Source organism: Equus caballus, chromosome 9 (genome assembly GCF_041296265.1).
Source record: "Equus caballus isolate H_3958 breed thoroughbred chromosome 9, TB-T2T, whole genome shotgun sequence".
Classification (NCBI taxonomy): domain Eukaryota; kingdom Metazoa; phylum Chordata; class Mammalia; order Perissodactyla; family Equidae; genus Equus; species Equus caballus.
The window spans coordinates 11,518,757-11,545,940 of NC_091692.1; the positions used below are offsets into that span (position 1 = coordinate 11,518,757).

General features: G+C 35.5%; 1 long non-coding RNA gene across 1 annotated transcript in view; it reads right to left on the reverse strand.

Moving 5' to 3' along the window:
- Positions 1–364: 364 nt before the first annotated feature.
- Positions 365–27,184, reverse strand: part of LOC111774918 (uncharacterized) — a 126,563-nt gene continuing 99,743 nt past the window's right edge. Inside the window, exons 3-4 of the long non-coding RNA XR_002810242.2 lie at positions 2,087–2,191; positions 365–1,021 (exon numbers count right to left, since the gene is read on the reverse strand). This is a non-coding gene — a long non-coding RNA (uncharacterized lncRNA). The remainder of the gene's footprint in view (positions 1,022–2,086; positions 2,192–27,184) is intronic.

Here is a 27,184-nt window from a genome sequence, read left to right on the forward strand (position 1 = left end):
TAACGACCGATGATGCACAGTGGCAGTGGTGAACTCTTTACTGAATGAGGTGTTCTATATAGACACATATCACTCCTACTTATAATCTAAACCAAGTTTTTCCAGGATCTTAATATAAGTCATCTTCCACTGAATGCTTTAATTACTTTTCAGGGGGTGTTTAACGGTATGTAATTCCAGGAAAATGAGTTATTCTGGGCCTTTTAATTTTCTAAAGAATTGAGGCTATATCTTTCATGCATCAAAATTTTTATATTTTTATTTTATGACCACATTTTTAGAATTACGGATGATTAAGGTAACTGTCTTTCTGAAAAGAGCATTAAGGAGATCCACCATGAGTTAAAGACATAGACTTAGTAAATGCGAACTTGTGATAATTACTTTAATCACAGGTATAAAGCATCAATAAGATATTTTCTATAATAAAATATCACAAACTTATAGGAAAAAAGCATTTTCTCATAAATCTTTGCCACTGTGTCTGACTGAAAATTGGCCGCGCCACTTAACTGATAGCTGATGAGTCTGCGTTTCAGTTGAGAATCAGCTGACCTGAGCTGAATCTACCCCTCAAGCTGTAGGTTTTCAGGCCAGCCATGTAGCTCTTCCTCAAGTTTGTCTCATCTCCTTGGACCAGAGGGACAGCAGGATGCTCTTCTCTTGATGGCAGAAATGCAAGAGAGCGAGCCCATTGGTCATGTTCTTTGCCATCAGTTGTGTCACCTTCACTCATATCCATTGGCTAAGCCCAAAGGGGGAGAAAAGTAGAGCCCACCTTCTGTAGGAGGTTACAAAATTATGTGACAAAGCGTATGAATACAGAGAGTGATGAATAATTAAGACACAATAATTCAATTTGCCACAGGCATCTTTTTAATTCTATTTATAATTTGATTCTCAATTGTTTTCAGTAACAGAAGTGCTGAGTAACTGGTGTGTTGGTTAAGACTGAAGAACAGGTATACATCCTTAATTTGCTGTACTTTTACTATTCTTCTAAATGTTGTAGATATGCATCCTGGGCAAGCAAAATAGGAGAAGCTAATATTAGGAAGTATAATCATTATTAAAATAGTAGGTAGATAAAAATGATTTCTAGTGTTTCTGAATATATGGGAGTACTGAAAACTAAGGTTTGGCTTTACACAGAAAATCAAATTAAAAGATCCACATTGCCCTAGGAAAACTACAGTCCTTATAACTCAATGGTTGAAAGATTTATTTCCCTGTAGACCAAGGTTTCAGCAGATCAATTAATACAGCATGTTCTTCTCTTCTGCTGCCATGTGCAGGAAGAAAAATGTGTTGATTATGCCATTTCAGAGTACTGTATACACAAAGTCAACTTTATGGGCTCGTCTAACCTACAGTGCAGGACTCAGAAATTGGGAACCAGAAAATAATCAGTCTCTGTCCACTTGGCAGCATGAACTATCATGAAGGCCAGTGGTTGGCACACAGGACCTGGAGCCCGAGTGGCTCTCGCTTCACAGCTTCTGATCAAAGGAATGAAGCTCCTAAACTCAGTAACGTTTGAGCATCAAATTACTATATAGCATATGCTCTAAAATTTACAAAGGGTTTAGAGCAATGTCATTTTTCCCTTCCAGGCAAGGAAAAGAGCACCATTAAATGGTTTAGATTTTATAATACTGCAAAGGAGGGAAAATGCCATTAATATCATCAAATCAGCCATCATGGGTTCTCTTTCAACACAGGGCTAATTTTCTTTTTGGCTTCTTCCCCTACAGAATAAGTTTTCTGTGTGGAGCCTCTGTTAGGTTCATGGCAGAGTTCTTGTATAGTAAAGCAATAAATCAGCCCCTTATTATTAACCTAGGTTCCTTTAATTTTGTGATTTTTAGAATAGCGTGAAAAGATGTACCTTTCTTTGAGTAATTTTTATGTATTAAGAGGGCTTATTAGTTCTACAATACACAGTTAAGTAAAAATAATAGCTCCTTTCCAATGTGATGTGATAACATTGCACCTTAGAGTTAAAAGCATCCTTGGGGACATTAAATCTAAGTTTACATTAGGGTAGGAATCTCTTCTAAAATATCCCTGAAAGAATGTCACCCACCTTCTGATGGAGCACTTCCAGTGCACGGGACTCTTTCCAAGAGACACAGAGCAAAACGCGGCAAGATGCCTGACAATATCCATCAAATTCCTCTACTGCTCATTTCTCCAGATCCATAAAATAAACAGCAAAATAAAAAAAAGGAAGAAAAAGTAGGAAGGGATAAATAAAACATTTTAAACCTCTGAATAAGAAATTTAAGGCATTTTCATTTCAATTGAATTTCATGGTGTATTCGTATCTCCTCCTCCAGTCTGTGATTTTGAAGAAAGGAAGGAAGATGTGAAAAGTGAATAGTCAGCTCTATTTATGGTGTTGAAGAAAGAATTTTGTTTTCTGGAACATAGCCTGTGATAGCAGAACAACGCCTGGCAAGAAACAGGTTATGTTTGGCTGGAGAAGCACTGGCACTATCAAGAAATATTAAACTGTGTATTTGAGAGAGAAGAAAAAAGAACCAAGCAAACCGCAACCTGGGCGGGACCGAGAGAACAGAAGGACAATGGAAATATAGTGTGTCGGTCAACGGAGAGTTAACGCACAATTTTGTGCCCCTTCTTCACGTTACAGAACTCATGTTACCAGTCTTCATATTTCACTTAAATGAAGGAATCAGGAAAAATTCTCAAGCTTTGCAGGTGGACATATTTGCTACTTCCTTTCTAAATGTAAGATGTAAGAACTTTCCACTAGGGTCCCAACTGCAATATGTCACAAAGTTTCTCTGCGTTTTTCTCCATTAGAATGTAATAGTCAACTGGCTTAGAGAGGTTAGTTCCTAAAAAACTGATTACCCCATAAATAAAAGCCATAAATCTAGACAGCGAACAACAACAACAAAAATTATTTGAAGGCTCTGGACACTGAGTGAAAGCAAGGGTCGAAACTTGGAGAAAACATCCAACAGTGTGAGTTTCTTTTTTCTTTATTTCTCTATACTGAGGGTATATGCTGTTTGATCTTGAGTATAATGTGAAGCAACTCAATTCTGATAGAAAATTTCACCATCTTTCTGGAACTAGAGGAAGGACTCCCGGGGCAACAACAGCCTCTGAAGATTGAGAGAGAGGCTGCAGAAAAGACACCTAGAGGTATCTAATTTCATGCATAAATTTACCTTAAGTCCATGCTGCTCCACGAACCACTTCTATTTGGGGTAAACTTCAAGCAGGTAACAACTAAGGCTTGAAGAACAGAAATTACATCTGACTTGCTGCCCAGAATTACATCGAACCAAGTTAATTGCCCCATAAAAACAAATATATCAATACTTTGGAACCTATAATATAATCTAGAATCTATACAACATCATATTCACAATGTTTAGGACACACAAGAAAATTACTTAACATAAATCAAACCAGGAAAATGAGACCCAACCTCAAGAAAAAAGGCAATCAAAAGATGCCAACCCAAAGGTAACAGAGATGCTAAAAATTATAGGAGAAAGACTTCAAAACAGCCATTTTAACTCTGCTTAGCAAGATAAAAGCAAACATGCTCATTATGAATGAAAAGACAAAGTCTCATAAAAGACATGTAAACTATCAAAAAATAACACAAATAAATTTTAGAATTAAAATATGCAATATCTCAAAGTAAATTCACTGGACAGGCTCAATAGGAAAATGGGAATGATAGAGGCAAAAGATAATGAAGATAGATCAAAATTACACAATCTGAAGAACAGAGCAGAAAAGAGATTGAACAAAATAAATAAGCAGACCCTCAGAGATCTGCGGAAAAATTTCAAAAAGCCAATTCTATGAGCATTGAAGTAGAAGGTAAAGAGGAACGAGGAGTGGGCAGAAAACAATAGTTGAAAAAATAATGTCTGAAAAACTGTCAAAATTTAATGAAAGACATGCATTTATAGATTCAAGAAACTTAGTAAACCCAAATATGATACAATCAAAGAAAACCATACCTAGGATCATCATAGTTAATCTGCTGAAAATCCTGAAGTCAGTCAGTGAAAAGTGACACATTAATTACATAGAAAGGAAGAAGAAATTGAATACTAGCAAACTTCTCATCAGAAACTGTAGAGGCTAGAAGACAGTTGGAGCAATCTCTTTAGAGTGCTGAAATAAAATAAGTATTAATCAAAATCCCATATCCAGTGAAAGTATTCTTCAAGAACGAAAGTATTCCTTTAAAACATTAATCGAATGTTTGTGTTTGGGTCTATTCCTGAACTGTGTGGCTGGTTCCAATAATCCGCTGATGTATCCTTGGACCAATTTTACACAGTTGATTGCAGCAACTCTATAGCAAGTCTTGAAATCAGGTGGTATAAGTCCTCAGGATTTCTTTTTTTTTTTTTTAAGATCGGTAAAACTGCCATGACCTTTTCGCGATCTCCTTTCATCTCCTGCTATGTGGAAAGTTCCTGCAGCCAGAAATTTAGGGCAGTTTTAGCGTTTACCTTGTTTACCTCCCTCCTATCAGAGATCCTGTTTCTGTGCTGATTTTGACCAACGTCAGAAAATAATTTTATTCTGCATTTTTTCAAGTTTCTACTTATTTACACAAGAAGCCAATTCCAGTCTCAATGACATCATCATGGCCAGAAATGCAGTTTGTTCACCTCACATTGCTAGTAATCTAAAAACAATATTCAACACATTTGCTATCATTTTATGACCCATACAATTTTGGTGCTCACCTTTTCTTTTGTGTCCGTAATATGGGTACAGAGTAATCACCTTCCCCCAAAATGTTTCATATTTGATTACACTAGATTGATCTAAAATCAAAATGGCAATAATTGCCTCAAATCTGTTTGCATCTTTGTGAACTTTCTTTACAATTAGAAAGAAAAAATAGTTTTCTTAGATATAATTCGTAGGTGATGTACACTCTTATAGAAGAAACTAGTTTCTTAATAAGTTTTTAACCTCATGAGAATGCCACCACGTTTTGCACTATATATTACTAGGCTAATGACAAGAAAGAAGAGATAAGCTTAATGTGTAAAAGAAGTTTTGTATCAAATGACATCAGAATGATTTCCTGTACTGTGTAAATAAAGATTGCATGGTTCAGCTAGATAATAATGGCGAGAGAACTGAGTCAGTCACAGCACAGGTGCAGTACACTCGTGACAAAAGAATCCACAGCAGTCAGCGTCATATATCAGCTCTTGATAGTTTCTTGGCTTTTATTAAAGAGCACATGATTTATTACATTAAAATATAATTATTTTGAAAATTATAAATTTTGCAGTTTTGTTGACTTTGTGTCATGGTACAAAACTTGTGCATAAGTTAATGTGTAGGTAGTTATAATATTATATACATATTTTAAATAAAACTATTCCAGTTAATACTGGGTATCCAAAGATGTTTTCCTTTCAAAAGTTTTAGTTTGTTTGTTTTTGTTGTTGCTGAAGTTTAAAGAACACTGATTTATAACAACAACAATGAGAAAGCAAAATCTTTAAGAACTATAAATTTTATCCAAGAGAAATGTTCTTGGGAGTAAACTATCTTGGAGGACTTATTAACTAAGTTTGTTTGATATAACTAGACCGGCTGTTCAAAACCCTGAACCATCAAATAGAAATGCAAACAGTGGAGGGAAAAATATGAATTTTCAAAGTCATCACATTTACTGATTATGAGCTACAACTTTACAGAAAGTGCTACTAGTCACAACTGCGTCTGGGTTCTCTAATGAATTTAAATCTGTTAACTAATTGGTTTTGATTTCAATCACAGGGCATTTTTAAATGAGTAATGATTATACTTTACATATTTCTGTCAAAGAATAATATCCGTTAATGAGAGGCCATGTAACCTCATTAAAGCTGAGATAACAAATTTGAAATTAGTTAGTGTTTTAATTTTAAAATAGTCAGAAATAAAAACTGGTGCCTGTTCCTTATAGCATCAAAACTCTTTAGACTGTGAGTGAAATATATCTAACTTGATCTAACTTAAGCAAACAGAGGATTAATCGGCTTATGGAGCCACGATAAGGGCAGAGAAAAATGGTTCCACAGACTCATTTGCAGTAGAATTCTCAATGTCTCTCATCTTTGATTCTCTCACTGGGTTAAATTCAATATCCCCTCTTCACAGGATTATGGAAGTTTCAAGTTCACATCCTCAAACTTCCGACAAGAGAGAAAAGGGCTTTTCTTTCTCTTTACTCCAATTTGACAATTCCCAAGAAGGAGTGTGATTGCCCAGCATGACTCTGGCTCATTCCTGCACCAATTCCTAAGGCTAGAGGCTGGAGGTATCATGAATGTAATCATTCGCTTCCATGGCTCATGACTCCACTAATCACCATGAGTATGCAAACAAGTTATTTCAGAAATGGTGGCTTCTATTCTGAAATTTTGAAGTGGAATGTGTAATTTCGAAGTGGGAAAGAGAGTAATGTCTCAAAAGGGAGAGGATATTTTCAAAGGAAAAGAAAGGAAACAGAGGAGTAAACAATAAATTTGCCCTACAATAAACCTTTGACACCCCAGAACACACTCCAAACCCCTTTCATATACCCTACACTCTCCCCAGCCCCCTACCCTTTTCACAATTCCGGAAAGGTCCCTGCATCAACAAGATCCATTCACAGTGGTTTATCCACATAATGGTGAGTTGTTTTTCTCACCCAATGAAGAATCCAGAGTTAGACAATTCAGAGCTAATATAACATCTCCATGTTGTCATCAATATCCTAGGTGCCGTTTATATTTGTCTTTACCATCTTTAACATGTGGCTTTCATTCTCCTATGTCTGTAAATTGAATCACTTGAATCTGTGACTTGCCTTGTACAATTTCAGCGTCACAAACACAACGCTATTAAGAAAAAGAAAAAAAGTGAAAAAGTGGGAGGATGAAGCCAGTATCAGAAAAGCAAAATTTTCATGGAAGTAACTATAAAATTTCAGTTTGCATTATATTGGCCTAAACTGTAACACATGGGTGATAAACAAGGTCTTCAAAGACTGCTCGAAAATGTAGCTTTCTAGCTGGGCAGATTGCTGCCTTATACAAAATTCAGGTTTTGTTAATAAGGAAAAAGTCTGGCAACTGAAACTTGCACCCAGCTCAAGGATCAGGATTTCTTAATGATTTTTATTTCTTTCAACTGCTATACTTAGCTGTGACTCTACAAACCTGTGTGATTAAAGGCAATTGTAATCACTCTTAATACACCTGAAGTGACTGAAATCAAATGATGCTGAAGATAAAATTAAAAGAAAAAAATAACTTTTCATTTTAGAAAAAGTAAAAAGGGAAAGCAATATGCAGTAGTCAACAATCCATGACATACACACATCCCACTGAATAGGGCTAATAAGGACTCATTCCTTGGAATTGGACTGACCTGTCAATCACTCTGTTTGTCACAGGTCCTGCCCGTTACAGGAGCTTACCTTCACAAGCAGTCTCTGCAGCTGTGGCTTGCACAAAATGAGCAGCCTACTTCCTGTTTGTGGGGGCAGGGACTGGAAATTGCTACAGGGCTTGAGCAAACATGGCCTTCTCTCCCCCTTTTGAAATCAGACACAATAAAAACCCACATGAGTCCTTTGAGGTCACAGTTGTCTATCTATCAATTTCTTTTTGGAGGAAATCAATTAGTACCGAACACTAAAAATAGTGTCAGATGATCATTTTAAAATCTGGGCCCAGTATTCCCTTTCTCTCTTAGCAACAGGCCTGCCTATCCCTCTAGGGTTTTGCTTTATGGTATTTGCCTTGGCCTCTGTTTCTGAATTATAAATAATGGTCTGGGATAGGAAGACCAGGTCTGGAATGTGGCCCCTGACATCAGGCTACAACTCTATTATATGACTGCATTGAAATTCCCTCGTCAGACAAGGAGAACAGCATGGATTCTGGGGAAAGGTCTGGGATTGTCAGATGTTCCTGGTTCTTAGGCTTGTCTGAAGCTTCTTTATCATCATTGTCATCATCATCTTCTCTTATCTTTCTCCCTTCCTCCCTCCCTCCTTCCTTCTTTCCTTTCTTCCTTTCTTTCTTCCTCTCTCTCACTCTCCCTCCCTTCCTTCCTCCCTCTCCTTCTCTCATACTCTCATTTTCTCATGTTCTCTTTACCTTTTTTCTCCTCACAACAAAGTGGACATTTGAGTGATGTCTAGAATTTAATCCAAAATCACAATAAGTGTCAATCACAGGAAGCACTTTTTCCTCCAGTATCAGGAATTTAAATCAGAAACTTCAGAATCTCTTGGAGAAATCCTGTATGAATGTGACATTAAAGTTTTTCACATTTTAGAAATGTGTACTAGCCTGTTTAAAGCATGCTCTAAGAGTTTCCTGGATCAGACTGCTGGTATGAGTTTACTTCTTCAGTGACAAGAGTTTCACAAGGCAAAATTTGGCTAATCTTCTATAGCAGTGTTTTTGGCTGTTTTTACTCTTACTTCTATATTCCACCTACTGCATTTCTGATGTTTTCCATTTTTTATTTTTCTCTATTGAGAAAGTGCTTAAAATTGTCATTGTCTGTTAAGAAGCACTCCTTTAAAAATATTCTTCCTTATTCAACACAGCTTTTTGAATCATTGCATTCCTCAGTCAGATCTAAAAGGTTTGACACACAAAATCCACCAAATATTTTTTAACTTACTTGGGCTATATTTAAATATCTGTTCCAGGCTGCATCACATGGGCAGACAAGCCATTTAATACTCATGAGCCCAAACCAGACATTCTGATTGAGAACAGACTCTTCAATGCCCATCCTAAGTGAATTTTTGAAGTTAATAGAAAACCTTCCAGCCTGCCTGGAAATATAGAAATGAATTTATTCTTAAATATTTTGTTACCCAAAGCTAAGAATCCAAGTAAAATGTTTGATAACTAAGGAAATTTTCTCACCTTATAAATCATCTTGCTTTCCTAGAGCAGATTTGATACCATTCTCAATACCATTTTGGTAAATGTAATACATGGAGAATGAGACCATGAAAAGGTTGTAAGAAAGCAAAATATTTCATAGACTAACAACGGTTATTGCCCTTGATAAGACTTTCTTCTCAAAATTTTAAATAATGCCATTTATGGCTATTATGTGTGCATAAAAATAAATAAGTTTCATCTTTAGCTTTTCCTTCAAATTTTCCAGCTTCCCTCCTCAAGAAACCCACACAAGGAAAACAGTGAAAATGTTTCTCCGCTTTTTAAACAGTGCTGCTTCTCTTCTTCTATTTCTCCCCCAAAGAATTGTATCAAAATTTTGTAACTTTACTACAACCACAAAATGTACTTCATAGCTGTCATAAATTACATTGTGATAATTTTTCCTTTTCTTTGCTTGATTTTGTTTGTCTTGGCATTAAATCATTGGTTTGTTTCTTTTCTCTCTTCCTGTTTTTCTTTTTCTTAACCTACATTCTCCTTGGTTACACTAATTTCATCTTCTTAAAGAAAATCTTCTAAAACTTTCTGAACTGAAATCCTTGACATGACTCCCAAGGCCCTCAATGATCTTGCTCCTGCTGTCTCTCCAGCCTCAGGATGAGCCATTTGGCCCTTGGTCCCTACCCCCAGCAGTCTTGACTCTGCTTTTCCACCACTCCCTTACCCCCGTGTCTGCTGAATTCAGATCCAAGTTTCTTTCTCTTCAGAACCTTTTCACATGCTATTCCCTCCTTCTTTGCTGCTTAATGTTTCTCATCCTTCAACACCAAGAAAAATTATATATTCCTCAGGAAAACCCCTCATGATCTTTCACATGGGATTAGGTTCCTCTGTTTTACATTCTCAAAGCTATATTTGAGATGGGGATGGAAGTGAATTTGGATGGATTCTATAAAATACAACTAAAAATCACCTTAACTCTCCAAAAGAGGTGATGTTGCAGGTTTACTTACAGTACTGACAGTACTCACAACAAAGCACGGGAAGCCCATAGGTGCAAAAATATTTTAATAAACTACTCACTTGTTTCTAATATAATTTTTACTTTTATCTAGGTGATAGAAGAACATCATTTAGAAAATCATATAGTTTTACGAGTCTTGTAGGGAAAACAGCAGCATTCCACCGACCCTCCAATTTACTCACTCTCAAAGGGCAATTCATTTCAATCCTTTTGCCACTTCTCTTGGTAACTTCCTCCATATTTCTAACAACAAAGAATGGTTTTATATTGACACATCTTGCAATTTCAATTTTTGTATTGCCTTTCACTATGGATTTCATTCTCTTTCACTCCTCTGTACCCAGCCTCTTCCATACATACTTCCCATTCTCCCATCTTCCCAACAGCATTGTATCAAAACTTTGGTTAAAGGCATATTATAATATATAATGTGCATATAAGGTGTATATTATTATAATAAAATACACTTCACAGGTAAGTCATAAATGATATTATAATTATCTTTCCTTTTCTGTGCTTCATTTTGTCTTATCTAATTGGATTGCCTATCTCTCTCTCTCTCTCTCTCTCTTTCTTTCTTTCCTTTCCTCTCCTCTTCTCTTGTCTCCTTTCTTTGGCTTAACCCATATTCTCTTTGGTTCCATCAACTCAATCTTGAAGAAAATCTTCCCACATCTTCTGACATAATGCTCCAATCAAGACTGGTTGCTCCTTAGGTCTCTCCCTTTGATTATACTTCTGTTTCTAGATCCCATGTTTTTCTCTTTCTTGGTCTACTCTCTCATTTGACAGGATTTTCTTCCTTAAAAAAGTCCATATGAGTCAAATATTTGAGCTCTTTCCTGCCTAAAAATGTATTTATTCTACTCTCACACTAGACCAATAGTTTGGCTCAGTATAGGATTCTGAGCTGAATATCATTTATCAGATTCATGAAAGAAAGTTGTATTCTAGTCTTTGGTGTTGCTGGTGAGAAGCCTGATACAATCCTGATACTTGATCCTTTGTAATGAAAGATTTTTTTCTCTTTACTGGAAACTCACAGCATATTTTCATTGTGTGCAGCATTTTAGGTTTTCACATTGATTTAATGTGCCTTGTTTATAGGTTTTTATCCATTTTGCTTGGCTGTTCATAATCTCTTTCTGCAAATTTAGGTCCTAGGGCCGAAAAATTTTCTTGACTTATTTTTTTATAATTTTCTTACCTCAATTTTCCACATTTATCTCTCTTTGTGGCTTCAGTTACTTAGATGTTGGAATTCCTGGATTTGTTCTTTAACGTTCTTATATTTTCTACTCATTTTTCAGTTGGATTTATTTTATATGCTATTTCTTCAACATGACTTTCTATCTCTTTTGGCTACTATGTTGAGTTCTTTTTTTACCCGTAACTATTGTCTCCTACTTTTTGAAATAGCATCTTCAGTGTTTTCTATAGATGTGTTTATTTCTCTCTGAGAAAACAATGTTGCTTATTTTTTACTTTTGTTTCCATTCCTTCCATGTTTTCTGCGTCTTCTATGTTTATTGTTTTATTCTTTTCTTTTCGGATGAGACTTTCCTTAAGTCACGTTTGATTGTGTGCTTGTGTTTAAGAGTAGGAGATTTAAAAAGCTGTCTGGAAGCTTTGTCTAAGTTTATAGGACTGTCTGACTTTGAATTCTATTGTAGAATAAACTAGCTGGGCCAATTCCTTGGAGAATCTCCTACGTGAGTATCTTTAGATTTATTTTCCGTTTGTTTTGTTTGTTGTTCCAGTTAAATTTCCTAAAGAAAGAACTTCTAGTCTTCTGCCTAGAGGTTAAATGTCCGGCAGCTTCTTAGGGTCTGCTGATTAGTTATCAATTTAGCATTTTCAAGCTTCTATACTTCCTTTTAATTTTTTGGGGGGGTTGATTCATTAACAGATTACTTTATCATTATGGTGCTGACATTCTGGGAGAGAGCAGACACAATGCATGAGTTTACCTTGCCAACCTTAAACAGCAGCATATCCACTTGTTTCTAAGCATGGGAGACATATAACCATTAAAAACATTCCTAAATTCTCAATAATTAGAATGAATAATCACACTTAATCAGAGATACTAACAACGCCTTGTCTTTTTTATTTTTCTTGTGGTTCCATAATGGTGTTTTAAGCATACATGAAAATATCTTTCCTCATGCTTAGGTAATAGGCCATATTGAATGGGCATGAACTGAACTCATGCTACTGATTGGGGGGGGCAAACCCCTCCTCTCATTTATTATTTTTCATCCACTGATTTATATCAGGTGTGGGATACTTGTTGACTGAAAAGTAATTGGACCTTCCCACCCCTGATATTCAGGAAAATACCAGGAAGCCCAACAGAGGTGAGATTTAAAGAAGAGATCATGGATTTCCAGGAGAAAAGCCACCATAAACTACAACAAATAATATCCTGGCACATTGCTGGTAAGTGGTGGGTCTGGCTAATACCTGAACCCATTCTGACCAGACAGCCTGTGGTATTTTTGAGATGTGAGATAAATGTCTGTGGAGTCAGGTATAAGAGCAGCAGCACTGCCTCCTCCAATACACTGAAACATGGTTGGAATAGACATAATGTAGGAAGAATGATCTCTTTGCTCTTTCTCAGGAGTGACAATGCTGATGCTCACCATTGGGGAAGTTCAGACATTGTATACCGTGATTTTTTTACAGTAATTTGTACCAATGAGCCAGAGTATAGTCATATTACTGCAGAGAGGGATAATAAGACTGCTTCTCTAATTCTTGCTTAGAATAGCTTTCAAATGAAAAGTGTACATGGAGGCAGTCTAACAGAGTGGTTGAAACATAGATTTAATGTCAAACAGCCTTGGGGTTGAGATATAATTCTCCCAGTTGGTAACTGTGTGTGAACTTTGATAAGCTATATACATATTCTAAGACTAATTTTCTCACTGGCACATTAGGGATCATATTAGCATCTATATCCTAAATATATTGTTAAGACAAGTACTACTACATAGTAAATGCTCAGCAAATTTCAGTTATTATTATTTTGCTATTATTATTGTTTAAATATATTCGGTAAGGTAAAGGTACACTACTCTATGAAATCATAGGCCCTCTCCGTGCAAGATTTTCTGGATATATTATTCAGAGCAAAAAACTAACCAGCATATTGGATTTGTATACAAAAGTCACTGCTATCCCCTCTATTATGGCAAATCTACAATGGTCTAGAAAAATTCAGGTGGATGCAGTGAAAAGAACAGCCTGCTCCAGTCTCTCCCCGGTGTGCCTGGCACCCAGATCTGGATTAAACATTCCTAGTACTGAAGGCATTTAGGAATCTGGGGGCCCCCCCAGCTAACTGTGGGAAAATTCCCTTGATAAATTGAGTCTGTGGATTTTTTTTTTTTTAGAATGCCTCTATAATCCTAAAACACTTGAAACAGAACTGAGCTTTAAACAAGCTAATGCCATGCTGGTCAAAACAGTTTGGGGGAGTCTATAAAATAAGCTTATGGGAAGAGATGGATCTCCGTGGGAGGAGAGCTAAAGTAAAATAGGAAATTCTAGCAAAAACCTAGAGATCAGAAGCAGCAAATATTTTCCTGGGCAGATGTCTGTAGTTTAGACAAAAGCTTGAGGACTGGAAATGAATCAGTCAACCCTGCCTGGGCCACATAGGGGTGGACAAACATTTTCCGTCACGGGAGAGGTAATAGGTATTTCAGCCTTTGCAGGTCAAGAGGTAAAACTCAAGAATATAATGTAGGTAATTTCATAACAAGAGAGAAAATAATTCCATGAAAATTTTACTGACAAAATTCATAATATAAAAGTAATAATTGAGTACAGTTTCCTTTTTTTTGTAATAAAAGTCTACCAATAAAAAGAATGGAATTCTTTCTTGAGGGGATAAGATTTTGCTTAATTAGAGTTCAAAGTCATTGTTCCCTATCATCAAGTTGATTGTAAATGTTCGTTTGTGTTATGAATTGTGCTAATTTGTATACTGAATTTTGTCTTCTCAAAATTCATATGCTAAAGTCATAACCTTGAATATGACTATATTTGGAGATAGGGCCTATAAGGATGTAAAAAAGGTTAAGTGAGGGCACAGGGTGGGTCTTTAATCTGATAAGACTGGTGTCCTAAGACACCAGGGATGATGAGCACATAGAAAGACTGTGAGAGGACATAGCGAGAAGGCAGCCGTCTGCAAGCCAGGAAGAGAGTCCTCACCAGAAACCAACCTGCCAACACCTTGATCTTAGATTTCTAGCCTCCAGCACTGGAGAAAATACATTTCTGTTGTTTAAGTTACCCAGTCTGTGATAGTTTGTTAAAGCAGCTATAAATTGACTAACACAATTTGTAAAACCTATTCTTAACTCACTGGCCATACAAAAAGAGGCAGCAGACAGGAGTTTGCTGACCCTAAGCTAAATGATCAAGAGGGAAACTACACTGGAAAATTTCCTTGAAGGAAACAGGGAAATAAAGTGGAGATGTCCAGAGTTAGTCAAATTTTAATTGTGTTTAAAAAAAGGAGCAAACCCATTTCAAATATTTTTTAGGTTAAATAGACATATTAAATTTTTTTTCTCTCTCATCACCCCTTACCCCAGAAAGGAAGGGGGCTGCTGGAGGACAGTTGGCAGCAGATGGGAAGGGGTCTCTGGACAGAGGTCCCATCCTAGTGTCTGACATTTTTGGTGGTATGGTATTACAGATAGCAGTGGAAAGGAAAGAGAGGCTCACAGATGTATTAGTCTGTTAGGTCAGCATCTTCCAGTCCATCAGAATGTCCTAACCCTTACAGTAGTGACACCTTAGACCAACCATTTTCCCTCAATGGCAAGTTGCCTGGAGGCTGAATGCATCTCTTTCTAGTGACACTAAATGGGGATATGATATCATATAATATCACATAATACACCTAACTCTCCCACCCATCACCAAACATTAATTCAAAATAAAAATCCAAAAAGCAAAATATAACATTATAAAAACATTTTCTGTAAGTCAACAGTCTGATCATCTAAAGGATTTCTCATTACAAGGTGCAAAACTCTCAGGAAAAGCAAATCAGGAGGATTTTCCCAGAATATCTTCTGTTTGCATCCTACCTTGGAAAACAATAGTTTGAGGTGGTGTAACAAAGGGCATGATTTGTCACCCAAATCTTTTTTCCATTTCTTCCAATTTAATAGAATTATTACAAAGGCACAGGCTATTTAGAGTAAAGACTTTATTTCTCAGCCTCCTTTGCAATTGTGTGTAGCCATTTGACTTCGTGGCCAATGTGATGTGAGCAGCAGTAATATGTGAAAACTTTTAGTCTCCACGTAATGAACAGGTAACTCATATAGCCAGAGGATCTCAGTGAAATTAAAATTTTAAGGTTCCAGACAAATCTTGATTTTAGCATCCAATCTGATGTATACCAATGAGAGGACCAACAGAATAGGGCATCTATAAAGTTCAAAATCCCCTTTGTGTGGTCCTAGTACACTTTCTCAGTATTGATGTACAGATTGTCTTAAATTCTTCCAATGTAAGGAAGCCCCCTGCCAATCTCTGAAGGAATTTGCCTTAAAGTAGATTGGGGACATTATCCCCAATCACAGAACTGTATGTGAGATGATGGCTAAATTGTCTATGCAGCAGGGAAAATATGGGCATCAATGAACTATAGGACTCAAAAGTCTCTTTGAGCCAACTGGCAAGTGTGGGGCAGTGTCTGCAGAAGAGACGATGAAGAACCAAGTCACAGAGGCCAAGGAGTTATCATCAGGGAGAAAGAAGGCTAAAGCAAATAAAAATGGGCCACACTTAACAAGCCCTGTTTATCGCTGTCTCAAAAGATCATTCATTAGAGGCCTGGCTGACAGAGCTCAGTGTGTTTGAGTCAGAGTCAGAGAGGATCAGTGAAGGTCAGGAATCTGAATTCTGAGAATCTCTTCAGGATTCTGTCTCTGCCAATGTCAGCAGGGGATATAAATAGAGGGAGGAAGAGTAAGTTTTCATTCAGAAATCACAGGATCCAAGAGGAAAAAGCAAAGCTGCAATCACACTTTTGTAATGGTTTTATTCTTGGAAATCTTCATTCCACTAGAACTGATAACTCAGTATAGTTAATTATTTTGAGAGTTGAAAAATTACCACAAATAATAACTCAACTTCAAGTCATTGAACTAGAAATGTTCATCTTTGTAAGATATTTTAGTTTGCTTTTCAAACTCTGACTTCTTAATTGTTCTACCTTACTTAGAAAGCTGAACGATACATTTAAGAGAAAAAAGTGTAGATTGTTAAAAAAATTACTTAAATATACAAGCAATGATGAGAGTTACAACAGAATTATAGCTAGAAATATTTTCTTTAAAGTGATTTTTTTTTAAGTCTTGAGTTTTTATCCTATTCAAGAGTGAATTTTCACAGATTTTATATTTATCTCACGAAACAGTAAATTTTCCTTAACATAATGAGCACATAGCTATAGAAGAATTCCTCTCATTGAATGCAATGCAATTTATCTGCTAAATTATTCTTTTAAATATTTTACATGTGATTTTACAAATTGTGTTTTGTTGACTCTATTTTGTTTATCAATGTTTTATTTATCCTATTCAGGCAAAAATTGTTTAAACTGATTGCTAAAATTAATAAATCCTTGTGAAGAATCTCTCTACCTTAACATTTAATTCAGAATTTAGCTTCTTTCCTAAATGATTTTTCAGTTAAATAATAACTGTTTTTACTAGATTTTACAAATAACTGAGTTTCTTCTTAAATATAATTAAATGTTTTACAATGTGGGATTTTTTCTTTTGACATAATATTAAATTTATAAAAACTTGCAAGAATAGTATAAAAAAAACCTTTATTTCCTGAATCATTTGAGAGTAAGTTACCAGTATAATGCCCCAATCCTGAAAATACGTCAATGTGTAATTCCTACGAACAAGGGTATTCTCTTATGTAACCACAATACAACCAATACTGATACATTACCACCTGTAATCTACAGAGTCCAGTCAACTTTGCCAATAATGTCTGGAATTCACTCGTCTAGGATCACTTTTCCATTTAGTTGCCATGTTTCTTTTAGCCGCATTCAATCTGAAACAATTTCTCAGATTTTCCTTGACTTTCATGATTTTGACCTGAGAAGATTCCAGGTCAGTTATTTTCTAGAATTATTCTCAATTTGGGTTTATGATGTGTTCTCATGATTAGAGTCAGATATTCACGTTTTGGTGGCAATTTTACTAAAGTGATGGTGTGTGCTTCACCCTGCATATTATCAGGCAGTGCACAATATTCACAGGGTTCATTCTTGTTTTCTCCCTTTACTTATTTGGGATTCTTGTCTTCAGCAGTAAACCTGTGGGAGCCATTGCAGTGCATGGGCCTCTGGGTGGACGTGCAGGTAGAGAGGACCAATCTATGAGTCTCCTGGGCCTTGAACTTGAGTACAAAATCTGGTTCCAATTATTTTCAAAGCTTTTTTTAATTTGATCAATCTCCTCTGAATGTGAGCCATCTCATTTCAGCACCGCTGCTACTCAGTGCGGTGCTTTCTTCACTCCTCTTCAGCTCCCACACGCTTTGTTGGATGACTGCTGCATCCATGCCTCACGCAGATGCTCTGCTTACTCACTTGGGCTTTGATACCCCAAACTGGGCAGCCTCCAGCATAGCCTTTCCCATTCGCAAATGGATGACCTTGCCAACCTCTTGGATGATGACATCCTGTACTGGGGCCCTCCCTCTACCTGTGGGAATACCTACAGTTACTCAGCCCTACTGAGTAGATCTTGGACTGATTTATTCAAGAAGGAAGGAAAGAAGTAAGGAGGGAAGGAAGAGAGAAAGCAATGACAGAGTATTTAAAATTATATTTTTTATTTTCTGTTGAAATTTTATATAGATATAATTTCAAACTACTTAATTATTTCAAATTATTTATATATATAAATAATATGGATCACATATTCCCCTTTATAAATAATGTACTCAAGGTTCTGAGAAAAAGTTTCTTAAAAATTTTAACTTATAAGAATAGGAAATGTTAAAAGACAGAGACCTATATCTCAAGGAATATTCAATAATACCAAATAATTATATCAGATGAGAATTTATCCATCTATTTTCCCCAAGGAAGCTTCACTTTCAAGTTTTAAAAATAATTATACTTCCCAGGTGGAAGTGATACGAGAAGCTCCAAAAACAATCCTGCACACTTTAGTGAAACAATTTTCTTCCTATTGTTAACACAGAAGTCCTCCTTTGCTCCTGATATGCAATTCACTGACTTAGAGATGCTTCTTTGGTTCAGATAACGACTACAAAAGAAAAACTTAACTAAGAGGTCATTTTGCAATGACCTAAGTTACCCAAAATGGAGATGAAACAATTCTAAAATTCTTTCTGTTTTGCAACATTAGAAATTATTTTGAATCCATCATAGTCACTCTGGTCTGGATCCTCAGCTACATGGTCCTGGGAATGAAATAACAGAAGAATTGACCCGATAAAGATTAAAAGCTCTTGGGGAAGTTACTGCATGTGAGGAGCCATGGGCTTGTCAGAGGACTGGGGAGAAACAGAGGAAACAGAGCAAGCTGAACTTTTCTGAGACCATTTTTACGTCCTTTGGACCAGAACCTTCATTATGAGCATTTTGAACTTTCTTGAGTGGGGCTGCCTAAAGTTGTCATTAATTATACTTCTATCGTGTTTATTTCATCAGAAAAGTTTAGCCCTCTAGTCTATTTCATAATTCACATTCATTGGTCACTAAGGTTAATTTATCTCCCAAGTATTCCTGGACACTTTCCAAAATAAACTGAAGAACACTCGGAAAGAAAAGGACAGAAAGGCTTTGTATCATGATTTTGAAAATTCTGCTTCCAGTCTAACTATGTTTTCTTGTAATTTGTTTGATCTTATTTGTGGAATCCTTAAGAATCATTTTTCTTTATCTTCAAAGTCTAATCATTTTACTAGCATATTTCTCAAGGTTCATGATTCCAGATAATTTTCTCAGTTTCTGAGTTGGCCTTTCAATATACAGATTTAGGCTTTCTACTTTTGGAAACTTTTCTTCAATTGCAATTACAAACATTAGTTTTGTACCAATGTGCTGTTTTTGTCTTCAGGGACTCCAATTATACAAATATTATTCTTTCTTTGCCTGTCTTCCATTTCTACCATGTTCTTACTGCATCTTTTCACTTCTTTAATTTTTGCATTCCTGGTTGTTCTGCCTTTCCTAAATTATTTTTATGAGGCTTTTATTTAATTTTGGTCTTTCTTGGGCATCATGTGTTTGTTTTTATTTCAGAGATAATTTTTTCAGTGTCTTCCATTTCCTTCCTGAATTTAATCTGCCTTCCTTCATTGCTTTCTCTCTTTTTCTGCTCTTAATTTTTAAATTTATAATTCAAGGGGCTATTTCATACCCCTAAATGCTTGTTTGAGTATATTTAACTAAGTTTGAAGTGTTGCCTTACAGCTGTTTTTTGTTATTTTTTGGAGAGATGGAAAGTTCATTGAATTTTGTTTTCTGATTTCTATAATAATTCTGTATAGATTTACTGAGTTTTCTTTTGTCCATTTGTGTGAACTTTGGGTGTTTTACAGAATTTCTAGTTCAATGACATCCTCTCTTGTCAGTACATCAAAATAGATAAATATCTAGACCTTTAGTTGGCTTTGTTACTTCTCTTTTTGTGGTTGGGGAGGAGGTCATGTGTCTCTGACATCTGGTTCGCTTTTGTCTGGTAAGAGACAAAAATCTTCTTCTTTGTTATCCAATTGCCCCCAAAATTCCTCTCTCTTCTATTTTCCCCGACAATTCTCTTGGCCTGTTCTTGCTTGTGGTAAAGGCTTACCGTGGTCTTATCCTGTGAAGATTGTTTCCTGGGATTTGATGTTTTTCTTCTTTTATTTACTCTTATTTTGAAGTTTGGTCATTCTTTGTCTTCAAGTCATGCTTAAGGCATTTTTTTGGTATAGTTTTTGCTGTTGTCGTCATCGTTTTATGTTGTTTTTCCTCTTATATTTCTGAATTGTTTGGGGAGAATATATTGAACGATGTAGACGTAGACAGTTGACATTGTCTTCAGTTACCTGGAAGATCTTTGTCTTTTAATTTTTTATTTCTGTTTGGCTTATGCTCTTAACCTATTTTATTTAGACTGAATTCTGTGTGATGAGCAAGAAAGTTATCTTATTATTTACTATTATAATTATCTCCCTCAATAATCAAATACACATATTATGATACCTAGAATGAAATTTACATTGTTATTAATGCATTATAACCAATAAGGTGAAACTTGAAAAAAATAATATTCAGTCCCGAAGTTGGAGATTTCCATTCCATCAAACACAAGGTAGATGTGCTGTACAATCAAGGAGAGCATTTTATATGACCAAATTATACCCCTTCTGTACCTGTTATGTACTTACAGACAAAGGGGTTCAGTCTTGTGAATGTCAACTGAGTAGTTTTTACTAGTAATAAATTGTTTGAATACATTAAAACATTTAAATGAAACAGCAGTATATTACCCAAAATGAGGTAGGTGTAGGTCATTAGAACATAAATTATTATCCATTTTAAAAATTGCTAGTTTCTTGTTTTCTGGCAAGAAAACAGTGAGCCATTTTAGCAACTTGGCAAAGTCAAGTGTATTTTAGCACAGTTTCAAGATAAAAACAACTTGTCGTGTCAATAGCTGAGGCAAAGAAGTTAGTAAGATGTAGTTTAGTACTAATATATCCATTTGCCGTGCAACTAAAAAAAAAAAAAAATAGTGAGCAGCTGGCTCTACATTTCACCTTACCAGTGACAAATTATAATGATTATTGGAAATTATCCTTATCTAAATAACAAACAACGTTCTATTTTAAAATTTGTTCTCACTTGAACTTAGCTTCTTCTTTCTAGTATCCTCATCAAGAAAAACAAGCATTATTTTCTTTTCTTCCAAATGTTGATAAGATGCTAATGTTATTTGGAAATTACATGATGAATTGTTGCTACAGATGTTCAAAGGCCTTTTACATGTGTTGCCCCAGGACTCATCCTCAACTCCACTACAGGCACCTCCCCTTTTTTCTTGCTTCTCCACTTTGCTAAAAGGACTAATTTTTCCTTATTTCTACATTAGTGGTTGGAACCAACCAATCTATTCTTTGGAGATTTCTCTTCCCCAAAACTTGAAGTGAAATGGGGATGCTGCCTCCCTTCTTTTTTCTTTTCTTTGTTGTCACTAAAAATAAACAAACCAGTGGACTTTCCTGCTAATCACTAAAAGGAAAAAACAAGACTTCATAAAACTGATTACAAACAAGTTGTCAAAATTATAAATTTCCTTTACTTCATGGTTCCTGAAAAATAATTAGTTTTTCTTTCTAAAATTAAAATTTTAGGCTCCTACACAATTTTTCCTGGCTATTAGTTTTTATTCTTGAGATGGGGCTCATCAAACAGATCAACATTCATTGCATTTTTGTCTTTAAGTAATGCATTGTTTGAAATGTTCCTATAAAATATCCTGCATTCCAATCAGAAAATATCCAAAAGTGTGGGTAGTGAGTTCCTCTTTTATTCAAATGGACAATTTGAATGTCATTAAGCTTCAGACTAGCCCAAGGATTTTTCCTCTGGTTTGGTTCTGGGTATCTTTTTAATATGAGTCACTTCTTTGAATTTCGGTTTGGTTGAGTTTCACTTTGTTTCTTTCTTTTTTTTTTTTTAATGGACTTTATTTTTTAGAGCAGTTTTAGGTTCATACAAAGGTCAAGTGGAAAGTACAGAGAGTTCCCATATACTCATCTGCAGACATGCACAGCCTTCCCGACTAACAACATCCCCCAGCAGAGCGGTACATTTATTATAATTAATGAATCTATATTAACACATCATTATCATCCAAAGTCCAGATTTCACATTAGAATTCTAGGTGTAGTACCTTTTATGGGTTTGTACCAATGCATAATGAGAAGTATCCATCAATAGCATCATACGGAATAATTTCACTGCCCTAAAAATCCTCTGTGCTCTGTCTATTCATCTCTCCCTCTCCCCTAGCAACCAGTGATCTTTTTACTGTCTCCATAGCTCTGCCTTTTCCAGAATGTCATGTACATGGAATCATACAGTGTGCAGGCATTGCAGATTCACTTCTTTCACATAATAATATGTATTCACATTTACTCTATATCTTTTCATGGTTTGATAGCTCATTTATTTTTCTTTTTTTAATAGACTTTTTTTTAGAGCAATTTTAGGTTCACAGCAACACTGAGCAGAAGGTACAGAGATTTCCCATATACCCCCAACACACATGTACAGCCCCGCCATTACTGATGTTCCCCACTAGAGTAGTACATTTTTTACAATTAGATGAATCTACATTGACACATCATAATCACCCAAAGTTCATAGTTTATATGAGGGTTCACTCTTGGCGTTGTAGATTCTATGGGTTTGGACAAAGGTACAATGACATGATCCACCAATATAATGTTATACATAGTAGTTTCACTACCTTAAAAATCTTCTGTGCTCTGCCTATCCATTTCTGCACCCCAACTCCCACTAATCCTGACAGCCACTGATTTTTTTACTTTCCCGATAGTTTTGCCTTTTCCAGAATGTCATATAGTTGTAAATCATACAGTATGTAGCCTTTTCAGATTGGTTTCTTTCACTTAGTAATGTGCATTTAAGTTTCTTCTATATCTTCTCATTTCATTGATAGCTCGTTTCTTTTTAGAGCTGACTGATAGCCCATTGCCTGAATGTACCACCGTGCATTTATCCATTCATCTACTGAAGGGCATCTTGGTTGCTTCCCAGTTTTAGCATCAGTTTGTTTCTTTTTATTATTCATATTTAATAACTGAAACTTTTATTCTTTGATATGGGTGGGTGCAAACTCTCTAGTTCCAGGAATGTTATCAGATGATGAGTTGTAGGATGCTCCAAACTACTTATCCCTGCCCGCCTCTGTAAATACCTACTGCTGTATTTATTTATCCCCATCTAGGAGCATATCTTCTTACCTCTAAAAAAATAATTCCTTGAAATATCTCAAACTCAGTCATTTAGTAACAGATGGCCATTTTTGCAATTTCTTAGATCATAAATGGACTCTATTTGCTTTCTCCTTTTTAAAAAAATTATAGAAAATAACTAGATCATGGCAGAGTGACTTACTTTTCCCACCTTAAGGTCACTACTATTTTTGAAATAAAAGACATCTTCTGAAATAAGGGGACCTAATTTGAAAACTCGTTTATTCTAATGTCTTTTCTCTAGTATACTTAATAGAAAAGAATAAAAGAAATGTATACGTGTTTTTATTCAAAAAACTCTGAATGTATTACATTTAAGCATTAAAAAAAATGAATCCCTTGTCCACTGCTGGCTCAAATCGTCTATTAGTATTGAACTGTCAGACACGAAAAGGCTACTTGCCCCTTTCCAAAGCATCTGCATCTTCCAAGACATCATGGGTTAATTACCCACTGGTCAATATGGCTCCAATATACCCATGGTCCCTGAGGCTCCATGTCTGAAGAATGAAACACCTGGAGGAAAGTAACTTTGGAGGTCTATATTTTTATGAACAGCTCCACGAAAATGCTGACACAGGAACAAGCATCTTCCTATGTTCTTCCTTATTCTGTACTGATATTTTGGATACAATGGATTTTTCTATCATTTCATCCCTTTCCTCGAACCTGGGATGGGAGGTAAAAATCCTGCATTGTATCCCTGTGGGTGACAAAGGCCTGTTTCTTGCCTATTCTCGTCAGTCTATTTTCTAGGTCCAGTGCCAGAAACTGTTCTCACACTTTGCCTGCCTTTTCTCAGATGGTTTCTCTCTTCTGTATCTTAAGCTTGGGCTTTGCCTTACCTTTTTCCCTTTGATTGAAGAGTCTTTTGAGTGTTTTCTATCCATACAGTCCAGTGAAATAACATAACCCCCCAAAAATACCAATACAAAAACATAGGCTATTACAAATAGCACAGCGTGCAATTAAGGAAAAGTTGGCCTTGTGAAGAAACTCAGAGCATAAATAATGTATGAAATACATTCACAGGAATTTTAGTATTTGTGTTGCAAAAGTCAGCATATAATTATGGAATGCTTCACAATTCGGCTTTTGACCCGTGTACACGAGCAATGCCACAATCAGATCTAACTTTGTCCTAAATGATTACAGCAGACAAACATCAGGACAGCAATAAGGTATTCTTATGAATTTCCTAAATCACAATGAACATCAGCTTTTCTTTTACTACATATATAATTTTCAAATGGTTGTCTCATCTGCCGCTGAGGTAGTTAAGATTAAAGCAAATAATTCTGAGAACTTGCAAGGAATTATTAAAGCTGACAAAGGCAGTATGGAATTTCACAAGCTGCCCTTTCTAGCAGAGAAAGCTGAGTGTGCAGTACTTGAGGAGTCAGGAAACAAAGACACCTGGTTACAATTTATCACCATTTTCTTTGGCTAGACTGACCTTCTTGTCTTGTGATCCTTTATTGCTCTTGACTTCCCTCATTAACTATTTCAAATACATTACTGTGTTATGTCTTCAAAGTTCACAAAGGTTCAGCAGATACAGGATTTTAAAACACTGTGTAGTATGTAGATCAGAAGCTTTGTGTTGCCGCAGACCCCTGCATTAAGCATCAACAATTATCCTGTGCGAGTTTAGATACAGTTATTCTGTGTGAGTTTACATACATTTGCTATCTTCCCTCTCCTATCGCCCATTGTTGCTTTGTAAGGTTTCAGAGGAAGGCAGGTCAAGAACTGTTTCTGTTTAATGAAAACCCTGTGGCGTATTGGCCTTGCTTAAAAAAAAAAATGTCATCAGTAAAGGAGACCTTTGCATCTATAACTGTCCTAGCTGGTTGACCAGAAAATCTGGCCTCAAGCTACACCTACCCACAAACTGTTTGAAACTTTCTTTCCAAGCCCAACATCCCCAGAGTTTCTGTTGAAATGAATAGATTCATTGAAATGCATCTGTATATATAATATTATGATGAAAGAAACTTTTCTTTTAATTTTTGTCCATTTTCCCACCTACGATGTCACTTTGAGTAACTATGATTACAGTACTTCCTCAATTTACTGAAGAAAACTCATCCTCTTCTGCGTTAAAGATGTTTAAATGATTAACTTTAGCCAAGAAAAGTCTCTTGAGAATCGGATCCATATAGCCAACGACTCACGAACGTCTACTTTCAGGTCCCGTAGTCATCTACAACTCAACATTTCAAAGATTCAACTTAGCATCTCTTCTCACCTTTCTAAGTCCCTCTCTTATCTCTCTTCTATTGTTTTTTTTTTTTTTTTGACAGCTAAATATTGTTCAAACCACCGTTATATTTCAGTATCTTAATTTGGTTCTTTTCTTCAAGCTTTTTACCTTCTCTCATCCCTTATTCACATTAGAGCCACCATATCTTAACACAATGGTCTTGTCACTTCAGTAATTAAAAGCCTACAAACAATCCTTTGGGCCCTTAGGAATTAGTCCACATTCGGGAGGACATCTTGTAAGGTCTTAAGGGATTTAGTGCCTGATATTTCATTAGCTTCATTAATTACCATTTTTAATTAAACAATTTGGCATCTTTAAGTCATCATGAATTTCTTAACATGCTGCCAGACAGCTCCATAAATCCTTTTAATGTCTAAAGTTTTGATATTCTATAACAAAGAATTACTAATTTCAATAGTAGACATTTATCTCCCAAAACAGATTATACACTATTGTCTAACAGCAAGTAAACTAATATCAACTCTACTAAAAAAATGGTAAAAAATATTTGAAGTATACTTAAATATCTAACAGTCAATAGCTAAATTGAGAAACAAAAACTTCAGTGAAAATAGAATGACACTGATTAATATAAAGTGAAGATTGAACAAGTACAAAAGAAAATATGGGTAGATTCTTTTTTAATTTGGGTGTAGGGAAAGGCTTTCCAATTATGACTAAAAGTCTGGAGGCTATAAAAGAAAAGAATGGGGGCCAGCCTGGTGGTGTAGTGGTTAAGTTCATGTGCTTTGCTTCTGCTGCCTGGGGTTTGCCAATTTGGATCCTGGGCACAGACCTACACACCACTTGTCAAGCCATGCTGTGGTCATGTCCCACATAAAGAATGGAGGAAGACTGGCACAAATTTTATCTCAGGGCCAATCTTCCTCACCAAAAAAAAAAAAGAAAGAAAACGAAAAAAATTATTAATTGACCACATAATTTTTTTTAAAATTGGCATGACAAAAACACCATAAATGAAATAAAACTATAACTGACAAACTGGGAGATAATATTTGCAACACATATCACAGATACAGAGTTAATCATTCTAATATATAAAGAACTCAAAAAGTGAGAGAAAATTTACAAAAGCTTGAAAGCAGAATAGACAAAAAATGCAAATGAATAATTCCCAAAACATGAAATTATCCTTAACCATATAAAAGCATGTTTAACATCACACATAATTAAAATAAAGCAATTTAAAAGCACTGAGACACTATTTTCACCTACCTAATTGGAAAAAATTAAAACATAAAACACATCTATTGGTGGGACTAGGGAAACAGACTCTCATATATTGCTGATGGGAACACAAATTTATACAAACCTTGTGGAGGAGAATTTGGAAAAACCCACAAAAAAATACACACACATTTGATTATTGATTCAGTAATCCCAATTTTAGAAATTTACCTAAAGCTACATTTCCAGCAACACGGAAATACACATGATATGCTGAAGGATAATCACTGCAATGTCATTCATTATTGCAAAATATTAGACACTACATAAATGTCCATACATACAGGACTGATTGAATAAACTCAGATGTATCTTTATGGTGCATCTGATAGAGTACTAGCAAGTGTAAAAATGAATAAATAAGAACTGATATGGAGTGACATGGAGAATATATATTGTTAAGTGGAAAAGGCTAAGTGCATAAGAGTATGTTACCTTTTGTGTAAGAAAGAGGGGAGAATAAAATATTTGCATGTATTTACTTTAAGTACAAAGAAACACACAAAGAATAAACTAGATACTAAGGAGATTGGTTATTTTCAGAGAGTGGGTAGAAATGGTATGTTGGTATATTCTCTGAATATACCTTTTGGTATATCTGATTTTCATAGTCATGTTAATGTTCCATAT